We start from the raw sequence: 21,884 nt of genomic DNA, 5'->3' as shown, positions 1-21,884 counted from the left end.
CTTTCCTGCCACTGTCAGAAAATATCTTCTCTCTGCCTGTGCTTCCAGTGCACATCACCTCTGCTGCACTTACCTAATGCTCAAGGATAGTCACAAAGACTCTTGCAGGGAAAAGCTACTCAGTTCATGTACTTTAAACCAACTCAGGGCTGAAGAGGTTTCTTAACTTAGAACACATAATTAGCTGACAATGAGTGGATTAGCCATTCAGGACCAACACATGCTGCTCCCTATACCTTGCTGACCCCAATGCATAACAGAAAGCCCCTCCTCACAAGGTTGCATATGCACAAGAAAGGTGCAGGTCCCTACTTGCTGCACCCCATAGTCCTCTAGCTAGATAAATGTTATTTATGGCACTTGACAGACTAGCTGCTCCATTTGGCAGAGTCAAAGGTTGAAATGACTGCAGGACAGCTTCTGGGAGGTTATGACTCCTGCTGTTTCCACTCAAAGATCTCTGCCGCTATTAAAATTTTTCATGTTTCTTTTATACTTCTTTTCAGTCTTACTCTTTACTCATTTCTCAAATTCCTTTGAAGCATCCTAGTTACTCTTTGATCTGTCTGATGGCCATCTTCCTCTTTAACAGGATCACTTGGGGCCAATGCCCTCCAAACATTTTGATGTATTTGATACATACATAAGCACACTCTTATCTCAAAACCAGCGGTCATCTAGGTCACTTGCCAAGAGTATGCCATGAAGACATCCCCACAAAAGCAAGTCCAAAACTTCATCAGGGATCTCTGTCTCACAGTTCTGCCCTCAGCAAAGGAAACATTGATGTTCAGGTGTTATTCCAAGTATTTTCTTGAAGGCAGAGATGAATCAGTTCAGGTAAGCATAAGAAAGACACTTGCTTCCTCTTACATGCCTTTGGACTATCCTGATGGTTGTCTCACCCAGTAAGGATTCTCCTTTGACGCTCTATGTGAGTCCAGTGCTCTTCTCCACATCCTGAGTAAGACCCTCCTGCAGATAAGTTGCATTTGGTGCATGGGAAAGAGGACTGCTGACCAGCCACAAGTTAATTAGTGGTGTCCCTGCAGATTTTTTAACTTACACCGTTTGGTTAGTCAGGAACAGTGAATGGAGAATGGTGACACAGGAGAACTACCATCTTGTAGCTGGTCCTGGTAGGCTGCCTCCTTCCCCTAACAAGAAAGGAAGTGATACACGGCCTGTCTTTAGTCATTTAATGCCATGGGAATTTGACTTTCATGATGGGAGATTATCTAGCAACTTCTCGTGTGAGTCTAGACCAGTTTCCTCACTCAGATCAGGCATAGACATCTCATCTTTCATTTTCATAGCTAGTTTATCTGGTATACTCTCCAAGTTCTTGAGTGACAAATATCTGTTTTGTTTGTTTGTTTGTTTTTGTTTTCTTTTAACGAGAATATAGTATTCATAAAACTCTACAAACCCATATGGAAAAACATAAGAGGAATTTTGAGATTATCTTTCACTTATTTGATCCATAACATAGAAATTAAAGAAGACAAGTGGCTGAGAAGCTAATAAGGATTTAGTGATATGAAAACAGTTGTGTCAGTTATTATGATAAGCTGAAAGGTTTTTGTAGTTTGTGACATGGTGCTGTATGTTAAGATGGTTAGTAGGCTGAAAATGAACTTACAGACCCTTTGCTGCTCCACAATGACTCTTGCACAGAGTAGCTGCCTTACGTTTCTGTATGCAATGAAACAGAGAAGAGCCTGTGAGGCTTCAGAGAGTCCTAACATACTGAAGAGACCAGCATCTGAAAAAAAAAAATGGATGTAGAAGGAGAAGGAAGGCAGCAGCATTTAATACTGAAACAAAAAGAAAGTTTTAAGCTAGCAAAAACCAAGAGACTCAAGTGTCAGAGCTTGTAAAACTAATTGTATTAGCAAATAAGGTACAGGAAATAAACATATTTTTTGTAACCAAATTTTCTCTCCACCACTATAAAATAATCAGCTTGATGAAATGCAGGAGGGACATTTATCTTCTTTCTTTACAAGGTGTTGTGTGAATTTCTCTCTCCTGCCAATTAGTATTGATCTTATTCACTTCATGTTTCCTTTCTAACAATGAAGTAATAGAATCTGACACATAATTTGCTGAAATAATTTTTTCATTAGACTGCACCAGACTTTGTCAATACCTTGAGATGATAGGCAGTTCACTGTCTGCAATGATATCTAGTAGTATTGTCACATGGCTATAAACATTCATTTAATATCTTTATAAAAATAAGCTAGTCTGCAAAACAAGTATGCTTTAGAAAAGGTTTTGGAGTTCAAATTTCTAGGAAAGTTACATGGCATATAGCTAGAGGTAAACACTAAATGATAAATCGTTTTGATATTTGGTCTGGTTTTGAATTGTTGCTTTTTTGAGACAGAAGCACAATGCACTTTCAGAGAGAAGCTAGGCCACATTTATATTAAAGCCAATTAAAAAACCAACCTACCAAGCAAAAAGAAAAACTTAACATTCTCTTTTCGATCTGTGCTTCCTCAGATCTTTTCTTTTTGGTTGTCTCAAAAGGGCTGTGATTCCAACACATTAAAAAAATATATTTATCACATCACATCATTGATTTGATCCTCCAAGCTAAAGATTATTGCCATACTTAAGCACAGGCACACATGCCCTTTCTTATTCTCTGTTTTCAGGGATTTCATTTATATTTTGTCCTTCCACTTGTTTGCTTGTAGTTCTGTCTTTTGTTTTCTAGTCAGCTTGTAAGCCCTGTAGGGACAGAAACTGTTCTTTTTCTCTGAACTGGACAGTGGCTTGATCAGAGTGGTCCAGGTCTAAGATTGGAAACACTAGTTACTACAGAAAACAAATAATGGAAAACAATATTCATCATATGAAGACAAGCTGTTTTGGGTAGAATAGGAATGATGGTCAACTTCTATGATGGAGCTTGCTTGGTGAGACTGGTTTGTGCATTCCAAGTAAGAAGTACCACAGAGACCAACTTAAAAAGGTCCTAGGACCTGCCTGGTCTCTTTCTACACAGTTAGAGAAAGGTAAAGCAATCCAAGAATTCCTCCAAATTATTCAGGCAGGATGGTATCTTGCTGAGCCTGAGCAGAAGGAATCACAAAACACAGCCACAACTGAGTTATGCCTTCTTCTCTGCTACTGTATGAAATGCAGAAATTCCCCTCTGTAGATGGAAACCTCATGTCATGATGTCCTCCAGCTGTACATGAAAAGCCTGAGGATATCATCATGTTTTCATAACACCAGTTAAAAAAATAGATAGATAGATAGATAGATGGGTAGATAGATAAATATCAGCACTCAGACAGTCTTGAACATGAACGCATGCAGTTGTAGTTATGAAATGATTTCCCCAAAATATCAGAGCTAACATTAAAACTGCCTCAGCAACTACTTTGGCACTGAGACACAAAGGTATATATAAAATTTTCTAAGCAAAATGTAGAAACTCATTATCCATTCCAAATGTAACCAAAGGTCAATTACAGACCACATCAAGACTCTAATATCCTTACAAAACCATGAGAAATTTTGAAAGCAGAAAAACATTAGGGAAGTCTTCTGAGTAGGAAATATTAGGTATAAACACAACAGCAACAATGACAACAACAAAACTTTAAACATGGTCTTCTACAGGAATCTGTCCAAATGAAGAGAGAAATCTAGCTCTAGGGGAGGGCTAGTAATTCAAAGGTTACTCTTTTCCCTTCATTCTCAATGATGAAATACTGTAAAACTAAGCCATTTCCATGAAAGCTAAGTAGACATTGTAACTAGTTTTACCCAGAACTATTGTTTTACCCTCTGAAGTCATACTATTATTTTGAAAAGTCAGTGCAAAATAAAGAAGCTAAACTAACTGCTACTAGGTGAATTCATGCAGCATGTGGCTCAAGAACAGTCTTCTGGATCTATTGTTTGTTCTGTAGGGTATTCAGTTGAACTTGCATAATTGTATCACCAGTATTCACAGCACTGCCAGTCACAGGGTTTATCTTCAATTTATTATGACAGTAATATTTCCCTTTGGCTCTTGAATTAGTTTATTGGAAGGTATCGACAGGCAAGAAGAAAAACCCAGTGGCCCTAAATAGCTATACTCTTAAGTGGTCTTAAGAACCGATGAGGAAATAAGCAAGCAAGAAAAATATCTAAGGTCAGAGTCTCCTTAAAAAAATCAATATAGACATCCTCACATCTCCAAATGCAGCAGCAGCCACTATTCAAACAGCAAAGCTTTACACTTCGGGATGGACTTTAGAAAAATCATAATCAAAATCAAAGCTTTGGACTAATGTAACCCAAACAACACAACCACTCACTGGCAGCTTTCCTTTGGCTACAAGATATTAGGGATGCTTTACGGGAAGCATCTTAATCTTGAGGGAGATCAGCAATGAGAAACTACAGCAGTGTTTCTAATTCTGCTGAATATATTAAGAATAAGTTTGCAGCAAACTAGCTTTCAATCAGAGATCGTCAACTGAATGACATCATTTGGGCATACACCATCAAAAAATGGAAGGGAAAATTAGTGTATTGTAATTTAACTCTGCACATAATTGTAAGCCATGAATTCAAAATGTTCCGTCCATTTCAATGGGAATGGGAACAAATAATTCTAAAATATATACAAAAACAAAGATTGTCAGAATCTTTTGTTGAACTGAATTTAATGCAAAAGCATGGATTTATTATTGCAACAAGAACTCTTAATGAACTGTACTAAAAAAAAAAAAAAGCGTCTCTGGATGCAATTTCTAGAAATTCTGCCTGAGAGACAAAGAAGAGAGAAAAAAAGAGAGAAGAGAAGCTGTGAGCATGTAAATTAACCCTGCTGCAGGTTCTGGTTAAAATGAAATTGCTTTTTCAAACTATTCAATCTGAAATAAATTAATGTTATTTTAACACTATTAACAAGACTTAAAAGCCTTTACTGTATTTGTTAATTTTATGTAGTCCATGTATTGCATAATTTTTAAGTACATATTTTTTGTTGAACTTAATGTATATAGAAACTATTAAAACAAGCCAAGTGGAAGAAAATGTTGACATTGGACCTCTGTTGTCTTGGTCATGGCAGAGCATCTGCCAAAGTAGTCATTCTGAAGACAAAAGGGTGAGGAGTCAGGTCTTTCAGGAAACAAGGAAAGCACAAGTAATTTAAACAAATGTTAAATTAACACATAAAAACCAGTGTAAAGTAGTTATGTAGAGAGGAGAGGATGCCCAAGAAAAGAAACTTTAGTACAATCAACCAATTAAAAGCGTAAGCAGAAATATCACCATATGAAAAGAAGGGAGATTGAAAATCTGTTGCATCATGGCATCTGATCTTTGACCATAAATTAAGAGACAGAGTCTATTGCTCTGAAAAAAAAAAAAAAAAAGAAAAAAAAAAGATTTGAGTAATCCTGAGGTTCACCATTAGCATCTTTGTCCCCCCATGTATAGAACAAAATTAAACACGTTTTTGCAATTGGAAAAATTTAGCAAAAGAATGATCCAGTCAGAAATGGGAATTGGCATTTTTTTTTTTTTCTTCTTTTGTCTGATTTATGAAGAAATAGCTAGATACGTGGTAGAGCTCAAAGTAAGATGGAGCCTGGAGAAGAAGAGAAGGCTCCGGGAAAACCTCATTGCAGCCTTCCAGTAGCTAAACTGGGCCTACAGGAAAGCAGGAGAGGGACTCTTTGTCAGGGAGTGTAGAGATAGGACAAGGAGTAATGGCTTTAAACTAAAAGAAAATAGATTTAGATTAGATATTAGGAAGCAATTCTTTGCTATGAGGGTGGTGAGGCACCAGTGCAAGTTGCCCAGAGAAGCTGTGGATGTCCCATCTCCAGAAGTGCTCAAGGCCAAGATGGGGCTTTGGGCAACCTGGTCTGGTGGGAGGTGTCCCTGCCCATGGCCAGGGTTTGGAACTAAATGGTCTTTAAGGTCCCTCCCAATCCAAACCATTCTGTGATTCTGTGATTCTGTGATTCTATGAATATGTACAAGTTCAAAGAGCTTGCTGGCTCAATGCAAAGTTGGATTAAAAGAGTAGCTCCTGTAACTTTTGTTAGGTAGTGTTTGCTGGTTTTGAGAATAAAGCTACAAGCAGTAGATTTGATGCTGACACTGACACCTGCTCAGTGCTTTCAGCAGTTGCTCTGTTGTGGCAGGGAAACTGCACCTGCAAATTTTTTCTCAGCTGCTGCTCAGAGGTTTCAGAGCAGCAGAAATCTACAGGTGCTTTTGAGCCACCTTAATAACGAGGTTTCGTAATAAATTTACAACTAGTGCCCATTTAGTCACAGAGCTCTTGGTATTTCGAAAGTTGCTGTTTTCTTAGCCTCATTGTTGGTTCTCAATCACTAACCAAAACCAGTGCCCTGGTGGGTTACGGAGCACCTATTTCTCCTGTACTGTGACCGATGTTTGCTACAGCAGTACTTTTCAATAAGCTGTGTAAGCACATTCTTGAAATTCACCATGTCAGTCACGTGGCATTTTGTTACTAGGGCAGCATGCTACAGCGGTGATTATGGAATTGGTTTTGACCAAGGGGAGAAAGTTCAGGTTCAGAAGCTTCAAAATGATGTTTCCTAAGAACATGAGATAAGGCAGCTTTTTCCTTATATTTCAAATCTAAAAGAAAAAGCTGTTTCATGGAAAGAAAGTCATGTTTTGTGAGATTGTTTAATGAAAGTAAAAAACATTTGAATCATGTGAGATATTACATTAATGAACTTTGGACTAGCTAAATCTGAAGCATATAGCCTTTATATCCATGTTTTTTTGCCAAGAACGAGGCCCTTCTCGTCCTCTCAGATACCTGCAGCAGACAGACAGAACATATAAAATAATGGAGACCGTGGCACTTCATCTGGATGGGGAACAGGTCCAAGTTCTGCAGCTGTCCACAGCTATTATGCACATTGTAGTAATTTACCCGACTCACATTTTTATCAGTTCCACCCAATTCTGTTGGCACTGCAAACTGTGGTGACTTAAAGCACCTAAAGGAGAAATGAAATTTCTAGAGCAGCACAACCAGTAGCACTCATGGAGAGGATTTCATAATTTATTTATTTTTTGACAATTAGTCCGTTTTTCAAACCCAGGTTCTGCAAAGATATTGTGTAATACAAAATTAATTCATTCACTTGAAATATCTCAGATCTGCCAAACTATGAATTAATAATGATAGTAAGTCTTTTATGTCAAATCACTCTCACCACTTTCTCTCACCCAGGAAAGTTCATGACATTTTGTTATCTACTCCAAGGGAATTCACTGGACTTTAAGCATACAAGTTCAGCTGTGGACATTTTTGAACCCTGTGTTGCCTTTCACAGCAAAGCGATAGAGAGGGTGGTGGCACCCATTTGTTTGTGCCTGTCTTCGGGGCTGTCTGGATGTTACTGTGTCCTAGTGGAAGCATTTTCAGTAGCTTCAATGAGTGCAGGATCAAGCGATTAAAAACGTAATAATACGGGGAAAAAGCATGTGACTTTGTGTAAAAGGGATATAAGCTGCATGCTGTTAAAGACTGTAAAATGGACAAGGACACAATCAAGAAAACACAAACCAAACCAAAGAATAAAAATAAATAAAAATAATAAAAATAAAAATAACCCTCCATCACACACAGCTGAATTTCAAAAAACAACCTATCCAATGGTAGAGAGAAAGAGGAGTTGTTCTTATTTTGACCAAACACAGTCTGCACAGAAGAAGAAAACACTCCCAAGCCTTTCCCTCTAAGAAATCAAGAACAAATAACCAGACCAGAAAATGAGTTGGGGACAGTAAATTGCAGACTGTATCCCTAATCCTCTCCCTGCACCCAAAACACCTGCTGACATGGCAAAGACTTGCTGGACACCTTCCTGTTTTAACTAATAATGACACTGATGTCTGGACTTTTGCCTTAAAGCATGTCCTGGTCTGAGCATCATATTGCAAATTTCGCTGAAAGTTCTGCTGCTGACCATAAGGTTGGTGCTATAGTCTTACCCTGCCTCTGTTTAAAGAAAGGACTTGTGGTTGAACATCCACCTTCTTTTGGTGCCCATGTAAAATGTGAGCCCAGTCCTGGGAACAGAGGCTCTCAGGGTCCCAAGAGGCCTGCTCATTCAGAGATTTGTGTCACCGATAATATGGGTTTCACCAGAGCAATGGAAGCTGCCCCTACCCAGGCCTGCCTACAGAAATTTTTGCTAATGCAAAAGGTGTCTAGAGGTGAGGCTTCTAGTCTGAGCCCCCAAGACAGCAGAGGACTGAGCTCAACTACACACATGAGCCTTCTTCACTGACACTGTGCCTGCTGATAAGCCCTTATGCCCACATTTCCTTCACCACTACCATGGAAATGACCCAGGACCCTCTCCACACCACTGCATCCCAGTGACTGTCTGAAGAGTTCCCCAGCTGCCTCCACACTGTATGTGCCACGCCTGCTTCCTTAAGTGACCTGGAACTTTCTCCCTTCAAAACACCCTGCCTTTGCTACCAATACACAAGAAATACACAAGAAACTATCTTATGATCCCACCAGAGCAGCTGATAGTGCCTGAGAAAACAGGAGGAGCTGCCTTAAAACATAGTACTGCAACCAAGCAAAACAATTTGGGCTTTTTTTTTTTTTTTTTTTAAATAGCATATTCTGAAAGAGCTGGAGGGATGTGCTCTGTGCTTATCTGCTTTCCAAATACTTTTTGCCTGTTCCTCATTAGTGCACATTAACACAAGCTGGGGAGACAACCTGGCATTACAAAGGACACTGAGGGATTATGAGTTGCTATGGTTTATGAAATGTAAATTTACATTTGAGTGCAGGCAGGGGACATCAGATATCTCTGTTCCCCCTGCAGGTTTTTTTTGGAAATTGCAGAATATCAGATCATGCAGTGGAAAATGCTTTCAGGCCTGAAGCATGAGGTAAGGAGTCAACTGAGGAACAAAGAACACAAAGGCAATACTCTTCTGAATGACTGGTTGGAGCCTGCCTCAAAAAAAAAAAAAAAAAAGGATATTTTGTAAATCTGATTGTGTGTTTTATTGATGGCACCTTCATATTCACATATGTGAAGTGAAGGACCTAGCAAGCATTTGATTTTGTGTGAGTTTTGCCAATGTGAGAAAAGCTACTTGCTGCTCAGCTTCTCAGCTTTGGCAGCTTTAGCTGAGGATCCAGCATGGCTTGACAGCAATGTGCCTTCACATACCTGAAAAAGCCTCAGTTGGATTCCAGACAAAACAGAGCTCATGTTTTAACTCCCAGTGTTGTTTTCTGAGCAGGCAGGCAAAAATGCTCATGGAGCAAGGTCGGTGGGACGTGGGTTGTTTTGCCTGTCCTGAATCCAGGGGTTCTGCTGGACATTGCTCATACCAGCCAGTTTGTGGCAGGGCTGAGCAAATGAAATCTTGAACTGGTTCTGTGAGGAGCTTTCTCCCTTGCTGCAAGTAGATTGTTGCAAGAGTTGCTTTTAACTTTCTACATATATGCAGATAAAGGATACCCAGAAAATGGAAGCATGATTCCAACACACTTGACTTACCTTTATTCCCAGTGCTCAGACAGAGAACAATAACATCACACGAGTCTTAGCATAGAATGATTTCTATTTCCTAAGCTAATATGTTTGCATTTGACAGGGGCTGAGCACATGCAAACAATCTGTTTTAGCTGAGCCATGGAAACCTGATTGCATGTGAGAGCCCTAAGCAGTGAGGCAATGACAGCTGTGGAGCCAGGGTGGTAAGACATATGTCTGAAAGGCAATGCCCAGAGCACAGAGTCTGAAAGGCAATGCCCTCAGACACAGAGTGTTTCATCCCTGATGCTCAGCCCAAAATGAATCCCACGTAATGGGATAAAGACACTGGCTCCTGGCGGGTTATTCCTCCAAGTTGTACACTGGGCTGGGACAGAGGCTCTCCTGTGGGATGGTGGGTGTCACCACCATGGGATTTGGCTCCACTGGCTGCTACTCTGCACTGGTTGACACAAATACCCACCTCACATCTAATTCTCATTTTATGCAAAACCTTTCCGTTCTTTTCCTCTGTTTCTTCTTCATTCAGTGAGAGGAAAAACAATATTATTTGGTTGTTTGTCTGAGCTCAGGTAGCATAGATCACTGGCTGATGCACATGGTGACAAATGAGCATCTTTCCCTGTCAAGGGCAAAGTCTGTGGGGAATGACAGGTAGAGCTGAGGCTGTTTTGTTTCAGGGAGCCTCTGAAAATCCTTCCTCTTTGCTTTCCTAAATCTGTGCTGCTTTGTGGAAACATTGCTAAGGGATTGTATGAATAGTGACAAAGTACAGGTTGTTTTAAAATGGTGATAATTCCTACATTAGTATATGAACAGAAAACTCCACATTATCTCACACTCACATATAAAATGAACACCTTTATTATTAGAAAGTAAATGGTGTGAGGTTAGATTATATTGTGGATTCCACATACAAACCCAGCGTGACCCCTGATTTCAAAGTATTTCAAGAGAATACATCCTTGTAATCTGAATACATGCATAATCTGCTGTTATACATGTGTAGCATACTGCTATTTTCTGCAGACTCTCAGATTTACACAATAGCATACAAGAGTTATCATCTCTTGGCATTAGCTGGATCATCATATATTTTGGAAGAATTTCAAGCCTTATTTCATCTAGTTTTACAGTTGCTAGGATGCACAGGAGCACCATGGAGTCACTGTGCTCATGCTGGAATTCATCTAATCCCCCCAAGGTAAAGTGAATGTCACAGGTAGCAGCCAGGTCTTCCTCTTCTGAATTGCCTTCACTGCACGGTCAGTGTCAGGAACCAGTGCTGATTGTGCTTGTGCATTTTTACTTTCATTCAATGCTGCAGTTATATTTCCAGCACCCCTGTTCAAAAGCGTGGGCTCAGCTCAGTTCCTGAGCCTGTTTCAAACTGGAGAACACATATTTCCTCCACCAGAATCTGCTGTGGCCTCCAGTGTCATTTAACTTCACATATCTGATTTCAAGCTCTTTGCCCCTTTAGAAAATTTCCAGAGCTTCCACTCTGACAACAGACAACATTTGGATACACCAGGGAGTAAATCTTCCAGGTCCAGACTGAGGGGTTGACCTGAAGATACTCATCTCCAAAGATACATGTTATGAGTACCTCTCCCTCATGCTGTCTAGCAGATCAGGTCTCTACAGGGCCAGATGGAAACTGTGACCTATTAAGGAGGTAAGAAAACAGAAAGGAGGATGTACCTTCACAAATCACTCCATTAATAAGGTAGCAATATTTGGCCAGAACTCCATAAATATCTGCAAAACTGCACGGGCACATAAGACTTGAAGGGAATTCTTCCATTGTTGTGCCCAGTTCCCCAGGCACAGGGAATGTTCTTTTATACCTTTTGCCCTTATGAGTTCTAGTACCTATTTCTCCCCTTCTGGAGACTTTGCCTCTGTTTCTCATATCATAATCTCCTTGTTGTCACATGGAAGGAATTGACAGTACGGAAGGGTGCTTGGAAAGAGGTAATAAGACTTCTCTTTTTGCTATTTTTGGGGTCTTGCCCTATAAGCAGATGTATCTTCTGTGCCCAGTAAAGACAATTGCTGCAAAGCCCACAGACAATAACGCCACAGTGGTTGACATATCCATCTTTTAGATATATCCTCTTCTAGATGGGCAGAAATTCCTGTGGAGAATGACCTCTGTGGGTGCATCTGTGGGTACAGCCCATGCTTATGCAACAGTATGCACTGCATGCACTGCTGATATCAGCAGTAATGTCTTGCTGTCTCACCATCATTTCTTAATTTGCAAAACACAGTGTCTGCAAATAATGTTTTATTTGTTTGCATCATTTACAGCAAGCAATTGTCCCCAAAAACAAGTCAAAATGCCCATCTTATTTATGATTACAGTTTATTTTTAATTCAGCATTTTGGAAACACTTGATTTGCTTTTATTGGTGTCCTAGCACAGAGCAATGTCCCACTATCATACTATTTATATCAGAAAAGAAATCAGCAAGGGCTAAATTTGAAAACCCAAAGTTGGATAGCTATACAATCTGACTAGCAACCATAAAAGGTTGCTTATAAATTAAGATGGCCTGAAACTGCTTTTTTCACATTTCCTGCTATCACAGATGTCTTGTTCCTATGCCTCAGTCAATAGATATACCAACAGTAAGGCAGCTACTAGGCTTTATAAACTGGCTTCTAAATCTGGATTACCAACTAGTTTCATCACCATGTTGATGCCAAAATATATGGAATCCTACAATTAGATCTAGCCACAAAATGCATTTGTAAGAGGTAGGCACCTGTTGAGTACAAGCCCATATTTCTGTATTAGCCAAACACAAATAGCTTCTGCAGTACATCAGATGCCTTAGCATTAACGAAAGTTCAAGAATAGCTATAGTTACCCCGAGGAATAAGAGAAATTGTCTTTCAGTTTTATATCTTCAAATGAGCAATTTCAGTGAATAACAGACCAGCAATGACTGAGTCTAGCCTGAGAATCACTGATATCACTGATATCTGGACACTCCACAACTCGATTGAGATTTCATTGACCCACCTGAAATCCAAATCCAATCATCTCTGGCAGTTTTAGCAAGTGGGCAAATAACTGCAAACACTTGGAAATAACTGGAACACCTACTTCTTGCATGCACTTACTCTTGCCATGAGGTTTACACTACGAAATCTCTACATAATAATTGCTTTGTTTATTTCTAGCACCACTTTGGTAGAGATCCCCATTAATCCTGTGTATGATCCCCATTGATCCTATGTATTCAACGGCTGTCTGTTTCATTAACCACTGGTAAGGATCACTCTAGAGAAGGGTTTCCCTGCTGTATTTACATAAAAGGGGTCTCAATAAGATAAAACTTCTACCATATGAACACCATTAAAGAACCATCATTCTGTAGCTGTTAATTTTTCCAGCAGGATAATTCTACAGAAAACATACTGAAGTGGTAAGTCCATACTTATATCTCCATCTCTATACTGGTGTGGTTTAAGAGTCACTAAAATTTTGCCCAGTGTTCACGGTTGCACTGTATTCCACAGCTTTCACCTGAAGCAGCTTCCAGGTACAGTACCATTTGCAGAGCGCAGGACAGTTCTGTCTGCTCAGAGCTAAAATTCATTAGTAAAGGGGCATAAAAACTGCCTGGCTGTTATCCATGTTATATCTTGCCTGTAATGAAACAGAGAACTCAGGTTTCCAGCTTGGTCAATCCTATCTTGCCATAAGCAATACATTCACTTTAACTTTTTTTTCCAAAGTAAAGGATTAAAGCAAACTCATAAGCCTCATTCCATCTCAGCTACACATTTGGCACCTTAAATGGTTCAGAAACCACATTCGTTCGTCTCTCTCCTCTCCCTCCTTCCCCCAAAATCGAATCTCACTGCTCGAGATTGATTTTTTTTTTCTGTTATTTTCTAATACTCTGGATAGTCAAAACTCAAGTGCTATTTCTATGTCGCTTGATTTTCTTCTTCACGAATTAATGAAGTGTTTCAAGAGGTAAACAGCATGACTATTTAATAAAAAAATACAGGATTAAACCAGGAAGTGAGACAACAAACCTCCTGACACTACAGAACCCAATACATCAATTGTAATTATTTAACCAGAAGAATTTGTTGTGGTATCTTGTAGAGAATGTGGATACAGTCTTAAAGACAGTTTCACCCATTTCCCATAGGGATACAGATTTCAATTTAATAAGACTGCTCCTAACAAAAAGAGAATAATAAACACTGTTTTTGCTAACAGATTGATGAAATACAGAATTGCTTGCAAGTTATTCTTGACACAGATACAAAAATAATAGGCAAGAGAATATTTCCATTGGTTATGAATCCACGCTTCACTTTATTGAGATCCTGGTGTTTTTAATAGATAGGTCAACACGAGTTTAAATGACTCCCTGTGGCTTTATGGTGTATTTTTTCACATATGCAATTGGGCAGTGAAAGCCTCTGAAGGAGAATGGCAAGGTGTGTGATTTGTCTTCTACCCAGAGATTTTTGTGGTCCTGATTTGTTATGACCAGGGTGTGTACATCTCCTGGATGAGGAGACCTCTAGTGGTTCCTTCCTCAGTCTATGAGTCAAAGACTCTATCTTTGAGTCTGTGATTTGGTAAGATGTCCTACTTTACGCAGACAAAGCAAAGACTCTTTGAGGCAGAGGTAGAATCCATACTCTGATTTACCTCTTCTGCACATCATTCTACTAAACTAATAATCTGAATCCTTCCAGGACCAAAGTCCATTCACAAAGATTCCCCAATTCTTTCCCTTTTCTGGGAGGAAGAGTCTGTTATTAACGGTGTGGGAGTAAGTAACAGTTTTGTCTCCCAGATGAGACCTGAATTCAATTTTAGATACAACTATAGTGGTTCAGTAAATTTGGTAGTTCAAATTCAGCTCATGTCAGGTTTAACTAAAAGTGTTAGAAGAGTGTATGATTCTCCTGAAAGGAGTCTGTGGCACTCTACTAGGAGCAAAGCGATTTGTATTGCAGTCCTTTGTTATTTTATTTAAGATAAAGAGTTACTTTACAAAATCATGACTATGGCAGAAAACTGGAAGTGAAAAGGTGCTATTACAGCCACACCGCTATGTTGTCCTTGTGCTTACTTCCTCTCTCTGGCCAAATGAGCATTTGATTAGTTGATATAAAGTCAAAGAGTTTCAGAGAGAGAAATGAGGATAGACTCAGTTGCAGAAAACAGACTTCATTTATAGAGTAGCAGTTCTCTACCCTCAGCTGAAAGAAAGTAACTGACTCTGAGCACTCCTAGTCTTTTGGAATATGAAGAGTAAAAGCAAAATCCTGAACCACTTTTATTAGTGCTTTAGGAGAAGTACTGCCCAGTAAAGGAGTCAATGTACCTGCTGTGTTTGGAAGAACAGAAGGTCAGGGACAGCAGAAAGAGAGCAAATAGTGTTACCTCACACATGAACGAGAGGTTAGCTCAGGGGGCACTCAAAGGAATGGTTGAAAAGCCTAGACTGGACTGTGAATATTGTGCTGTGTTATGAATTTAAAGCTAACAAAATGTGATGACTTTTGAAAATCTGGTTATTTACTTGAGACATTGTTCAGATGTAAAAAAAAAAAATACCTCCAAGAAAATGAAAGATAAAGGTTTTCAGATACTTCACAGCTGCAAAGTATCTTAGTCTTTGAATGTTTTCTGGGCATGTTTAAAAGGTTAAGTCTGTTTTTTTTTGTTTATTTGTTTGTGTTTTTTTTTCTTTTTTTTCAGAATTGATCAGTTTGATGGTCACTGTATTAAAATAATTAAATATTCTAGACCAAAAAGAAAACAAAAATCTTGGAGGAACTGAAAAAAGAATGAATAGTTTCAGGCAGCTGGCCCATATTTTAGCAGAGTAACTCATAGCAGTAGCATATGGCACTTTTCTTCTAGGAGATGGGAGCTTCCATTTCACCACTTATAATGAAGGACATTTAATAACTTGTAGAATTAACTTTAAAGCAGTACTGAAGACTGAAAATGAGAGTAAGGAGGCCCAAACTGAAAAAGACACATTGGCTGTAATTTGATTTTACCACTAAATTTACCACAGCTGTCCAGTTGTCACCAGAAAGATACATATATATATATATATATACATACACATACTGGTCTAATAAAAGACTGGGTAAATATCTTGGGTCCAAAGGTAGGAAATAGCCTGTGTTCATCTTCCAGGCTTTGGAGACTGGCTTTGGTGGTATCACTTTTGTTATGCAGCATCGGAAATACATGATTTTACAGACAGTTTGTCCTCACTATTCCAGCTCCCCAGAGAAACATATAGAGAAAGTGCATAATTCTCCTAGATGACCTCCTTAGTTCAGGGTGAGAAATAGCTCTAGAAACAAGGCACACTTTGAACAGGCTAATGCATTATTCCTTTTAGGGATGATCTCATCACCTAGCAAAAAACAAATGTAGCCTCAATGTTTCTGGAAATTGAAGCTGTCAGAGGAGAATGGTTGTTTGCTATGAGGATTAAAAAATTACTATCCTGAGGAATGTTTGCAGGAAAAAATACTAGCAGAATTCTACACATAAGCAGAACCAAAGAGGCTTTGAAAATTCAAGAGAAGGCCAGGAGTGAAATGTGTTGGCCACCTTCAGATGCAGACATAGTGGTTATATAAAACCCTGTAACATGCTAAAAATGGCATCAGAGCACCCAGGAAAGCTGGAAAGAACATGACTTGAAGTAAAAACAGCAACACAAAGCAAATGCACTTAGTTATATATGTTAGCTAACAAGGATGGTTGTTACTCGTGGTCAAAAATAGTGCATATGACAAATTTCTGCTGTGTGCAGTTGAAATGATTCTGAATATACTCGACACCCATATGACGCCTGATATTTAGAGTTAATGAACTCACAAGTTTCATTCATGATTAACGACGCTTAGAACACATGTTAAGCACTATTCACGTGAATGTTTTTTCTAAAGGTGTTTAAAAAGCAAAACAAAGAAGCACCACTAGTAACACCCTTTCAAAACAGTGTAACACCAAAGACTTTAATCAGCATCTGGAAATGTAACCTAGAGCTTACGTCATTCTCCAGGTGGGTGAGATATGAGATTTTGCATCATAACAAGCAGACAAGAGCAAAAAATTGGCTCTTCTGAATTCTTGTTCATGTTCAAATCTAAGAAAATATGAGGTAGTAGTGGACTTTTTTCTTTCTGATTTTTTTTTTTTTGGTTGGTTGGTTGGTTTGGTATCATTTCATTTGGGGTTTGCTTTGGGGCTGGGGAGGGGGTGGGGGTAGGACGTCCGGTTTTGTTTGTGATTTTGTTTGAAAGATGGGACTTAGCATTTATTTTCTCCATGATTTTAAAGAAAAAACAGCAGTGCTATGCTCTAGAAAATGGTTCAAAGTAGTAAATCTTAAATGGCCAAATTTTGCTCTTTGTTTGATTTCATGTGCAATTTACAGAAAAGGGTAGGATTTTAGACTCATGTCATAATTCTACTGTAGACATGTCGTGTATTGGCTGTTGTTAATTTTGGCAACAACCCCTAGGAACCCCAGGAATCCAACAGAGGAGTGATGGATGCTACTTCAGGGTTAAGTTCAACATCTCAAGATACAGTGCTGATGACACCTCTAGCCTTGAGAAGATTTCATCAGTCTGTTCCCATTGAATCCGTTGGACAGCACTACATATACATGACATATGTTTAATCTCCTGTGATTAAGTGATTTCTACAAAAGTAAAAATGTCTCTTAAATGAAGAAGAGGTGAAGGATCATTCTTTTAACAGAATGACAGGTCTCTCATATTTCTCATCTTTTCCAGTGGCAGGAGCTGCTTTCTGCATGAATGCTTTTTTGTGTCCCAGATGAGTGTACTCATGTCAAAAGATGGAGCTTCTCAACTGTTAGAATTGTTAACACAGAGCTATTTAATTTCATTCCACCAAATCAAGAAAAAGAAGGTTATTAAGAGGGTATTAGGAGGTTATTAGGAGGGTTATTTTGCAGTCAGCATCCCTGTGTGATTGTGTATACAATGGCAGTGACTGATGGTATTCTTCACATAAAGAGGATTGCTGTTAGGAACAGCTGCTTAACCTCTCTCCAGAAGGTTAGCTGGTGTATTGTCTCCAGCTGCTACATAGGGTAATCTCTGTCACAATCCTTGTCTCCACCGCAGTCAGCCGTTACTCTTGTATGATATACAGCTAGCAATGCTCACGTCTGAGCTCAGACCTGCTGTGCTCTCCATGCATACCAAACAGAAAATGCTGGTCTCAACTGAATAAGTAATTTTCTATTAAAATTAAGTAAGCTTTTCTCAGCCAAGTCAACAGAACTACTTACCTGAGCAAAGACCGCTCACCTCTTCTTTCACCTGCCTAATAAATAACTACTGGTAGTTGTAATGGGAGAGTGCAGAAGTGGCACTTTCCCAAATACCGATGTATAAAATAAAAGTGTACTATTACTTCACTCCGTCCCTGTTGACCTGCTGGAATAACTCAACTGTAAGGCTACAAAAAAGCTTCCAGCAAGTCTGGACTGAATGTTCTATAAACAATATGAGAGTCTACTAGGTTCATTGGTTGTAAAGCAGCATCTTTGATTTAGGTACTTCACATTCACCCTCATCAGCATGTTAAGATTATTTGGCATTTGTCTCCTTCTTTCTTTCTTTCTTTCTTTCTTTCTTTCTTTCTTTCTTTCTTTCTTTCTTTCTTTCTTTCTTTCTTTCTTTCTTTTTAATAAGCAAAGGCTTCCTTACTCAATTTTTATAACTAGAAATAGAAATTCTTCATTCATTGAATCTGTGATGCACAAATGTTAAAATGAAAATGCTGACAGGTAGCTCCCTCAATATTTTTACAGTCTTTCTCCATCCACCTTTAGAAATTTTGGACAACAAAATTTAAGAGGAAATAAAATCCCATGAGGGTGATTAGGAGCAAGTTCTTTTCTGGAAGAGAAAGGTGTTTAATGAAGATTAAATTGAAGAGCAGCAGTGGTTGTTTCCAAGGAAACAACATGTATCTCTATAAACTTCAATGAATCCCTTTTTTTTTTTCTTTTTCTTTTTCCTTCCCTGTGGTTGTTGAGGTGCATCTTTTTTGTTGTTGTTTGTTTGTTTTCTTATTGGATTAATCCAAAGAAGGAATTCAGAACCATTTCACTTCTTAAATAGAAAGCGCAGTTGCAGCAGACAAGGGTGTTTGGATAAGCGCAGCAGTCAGTGCTTGGAAGAGGCAATTGCTGAATGGTAGGTTATATTCCCTCCTATAGATACTGCATATTGTCTCTCTGGTTTGTGGAATGGGACAGTGTGCCCTGAATTAGCAGCAGGAGCCCATTGAGGAAGGTTGATATTGGCAGGATGTAACCTTCAAATCCTCAGCCAACTTGGTGCTGAAGTTTCCGTTTCACAAGCAAAAGGATGGCTGAAAAGAGTAAGATGCCAAATATTTCACAAAATTACTTGCGAAGCAGAGCAAGATGCTTTCTTTTCTGACATTTTCTACATCTTATAAGTTGTAGCCAGAGATGATCAGCAGCTGTGAGTGGACAGCTCATGTTTTGTTTTTTCTTGAAGTCTGAAGGACTTAAGGGATATGAAAACTGAATAAAATAGGGACAAGCACAGTCTGTGGAGATGATCAGACAAACTGATGCTAAGATTTTGGAAATGTTATTAGGTTAGCAGAAAACAGATTTGTCAGGAATGGAAAAGGGGATCTGTACAAGAGGAGGCTTGGCATACAGTAATACGGAGAGACGTGAGGGTAAGATGGCATCCCACAAGGAGAGGAACAACATGAAAATGGCTGGACTGTGACTACCAATGCGAAGAGTACATGAGAAATTCTCCACTGCACCTCAGCATTACCAGGTATTCAAAGAAAATACAGAAGTTACGTCTACAGAGAAACGTGGCTGAAAGCAGCTACATACCTCATGCTGCACCTGTGCAGTGTTGTTTGACACTGCCTTTAAGGAAAACCTTCAGAGAGAGATCCCCTATTATGCATCAGACATACATGAAAATGGACGTAGCACTCAAAGATCTCATCATGGGTGGCTTCAGAGACTACAGATGACTTACAAAGAACCCAGAGAGATAATGAATGAGAAGAGTGTGCAAGGACCACATGCAAAGACCAGCCTTTGCTATCCTCTGAAAGAAGCAGTGTGGAAACTGGGGAAGTGAACTGCTGAGAAGAAAAGTGGGTTAAATAGGGGGTTGTTGTGAAAGAGAGATTTTGTGGAAGACCAGTCTCTCCTTAGAAACTTTTTTGGTAACCTGCAGCTCACTGCTCAATGGGGACAGACAGGGAAGATAATTAGGAAGGTACTCAATTAATAAAAGAGAAGCGAATAAATAAGCACTAATTTAACATAAAATCAAGATGTCAAGAACAAAATTAATCAAGGCACACAGGGATAAGAGGAGAGAAATTTGCTAATTTCCTACACACCAAAGTTAGTGACCTGTGTAATAACAGGAATTGGAATGTATTTATGAGCATAAAATCAGCCTTGTGGGAAAGAAGGAAGCCTGGTGAGAAGATCTGCATGACTGGAATATGAAAGTATTTTCCTATTACCTGTTTAGGAAGGGATGAATAGACTAAATGGGAGGTAAAGTGGAATTCTATGTTAAAACTGATATTTGTCTGAATTACTGCCAGCTCAGAAGCAAATATTTCATGGATCTTACAAGACAATATCCTAACAGATAGGACATAGTGCCATAGACCACAAACCTGGGGACAAGCTGATGGGCTCTATAAATATTTACTTATAAAGTTCAAGAGAAAAGGTCTGTTATCATGGACAACTTCAGTCTGAATGATATACTTCAACAGTTTAATTCTGTCAAATATCCTCAGAACATCTAAACTCGCAAGAGCAGAGCAGAGGGGCAGAATCACACTCCTCAACATGCTAAGTACGTTTCTTTTGATGCGGGAAATGACTGGCTTTTGGGGCTGAAAGTCCTTGGGCTGATATGACTTGCTTCTCGGTACAGTTGGGCTCTGCTAACACAGCTGTAATACAGTACTTGGTGTGAGTGGGCGTGGGAGGTGGGAGGACCATGCTTTCATAGAGTTTCAACCCCCAGCTCTTTTTACCACTGAGATACCACTGAGTCACGATTATTTTCCTCTTCACAGAGTTGAGGGTGTAACAAAGCTGTGATCTGCTGTCTTTCACCATGGTCAGGCACTGCTGATCAGCAGATTGGAAGTATCTTTTGTTTGTGTGGCAGGATTCCCAGAGTTACTGAGTTTTTCAGGTGGGAAAGTGTGGGAGTACACTATTGTCTCTGTACTGAAGAAGATTGTCTCAGCTCCTGCAGGCACAGAAGAGCAGGCTGCCACTTGATCCAGAACCCAGCTTCCTTCCTTGACTGAAGAAAGTTAACAATGAGCTCTCACCTTTGTCTGTGAGCAGGAAAGCATGTAGGTTACTGAACCATGCAAAATGAAGGAGTAGAAACAAAGGGAGAACACTGAGGTGATACTGTAGGGCTGATATTCATTAGTAATAGTTCAAGAAAAGAAAAGAAATCAACCAATATTCAGAGGAAAAAAAAGGTACTTACACGACAAGCTATATAAATGCTGATAGAAGGAATAAACTTTGACAGAAGGTTTAACAGACAGCGATATCAAGGATTTTTCCTTTTCAAAGAGCAATATATTGACAGCCAGCACAGACTCACTCATTCGGTGCCCAGCAGTGAGGTGTGAGCATGTTAACGATCAGGCTTATAATGGCTAGTTCCAGCCCATTAATTTGGATAAACAATAAGTAAAATGTTTGGGTACTTGCAAGCTGTGCACCCAGTCTTACTCTTGAGCCTCTGCAGTTGGTAAATGATGGCAGAATAATAAAAGTATTTTCAGTGTTACCCCCTCACTCATTAGTGTTTGCCTCTGTGTAAAGCAATTGCACCTGAGCCAGATCATTTTGCATCTTTCCAAAATATTTGACATTGACTCCTGAAGAAGTCTTGCAGCTGTGGCTGTTCATACCACAGGTGTTGCTTTAAAAAGTTAATGTTCAATATTGAGATAGGAACATAGGAAATACTGCTTCAAATTGCCACACTATCAGTCTTATGTTACTGGCTTGTTCAGAGTAAACTCAGATAACGGTATGGCATTGTGTTGCTCATGACTTGATCATGTGTGCTCTGCTTCTCTGGGCTCTGTTCTTTGTATGAACATTTTCACAGTGTCACAGAGCTGAGAACAGCTTTGACCACACCAGCTAAAAGTAGCAATCGCAATAGAAAAGCACGAATAAAAATAATGCTAAAAAAAAACCAGAA

The 21,884-nt window shown here is 39.2% G+C and overlaps 1 long non-coding RNA gene across 1 annotated transcript; it reads right to left on the bottom strand.

The window, feature by feature from the left end:
• Positions 1-20,500: 20,500 nt before the first annotated feature.
• Positions 20,501-21,456, bottom strand: LOC310898380. The gene is made up of 2 exons (XR_014583251.1): positions 21,153-21,456; positions 20,501-20,991 (listed from the first exon to the last, which is right to left on the bottom strand). It is a non-coding gene; the product is annotated as an uncharacterized lncRNA (long non-coding RNA).
• Positions 21,457-21,884: the final 428 nt, after the last annotated feature.

Source organism: Anser anser (genome assembly GCF_964211835.1).
Source record: "Anser anser genome assembly, chromosome: 4".
Lineage (NCBI taxonomy): Eukaryota > Metazoa > Chordata > Aves > Anseriformes > Anatidae > Anser > Anser anser.
Note: the sequence above shows the minus strand (reverse complement) of the source record. Positions and strands in the feature narration are given on the sequence as shown.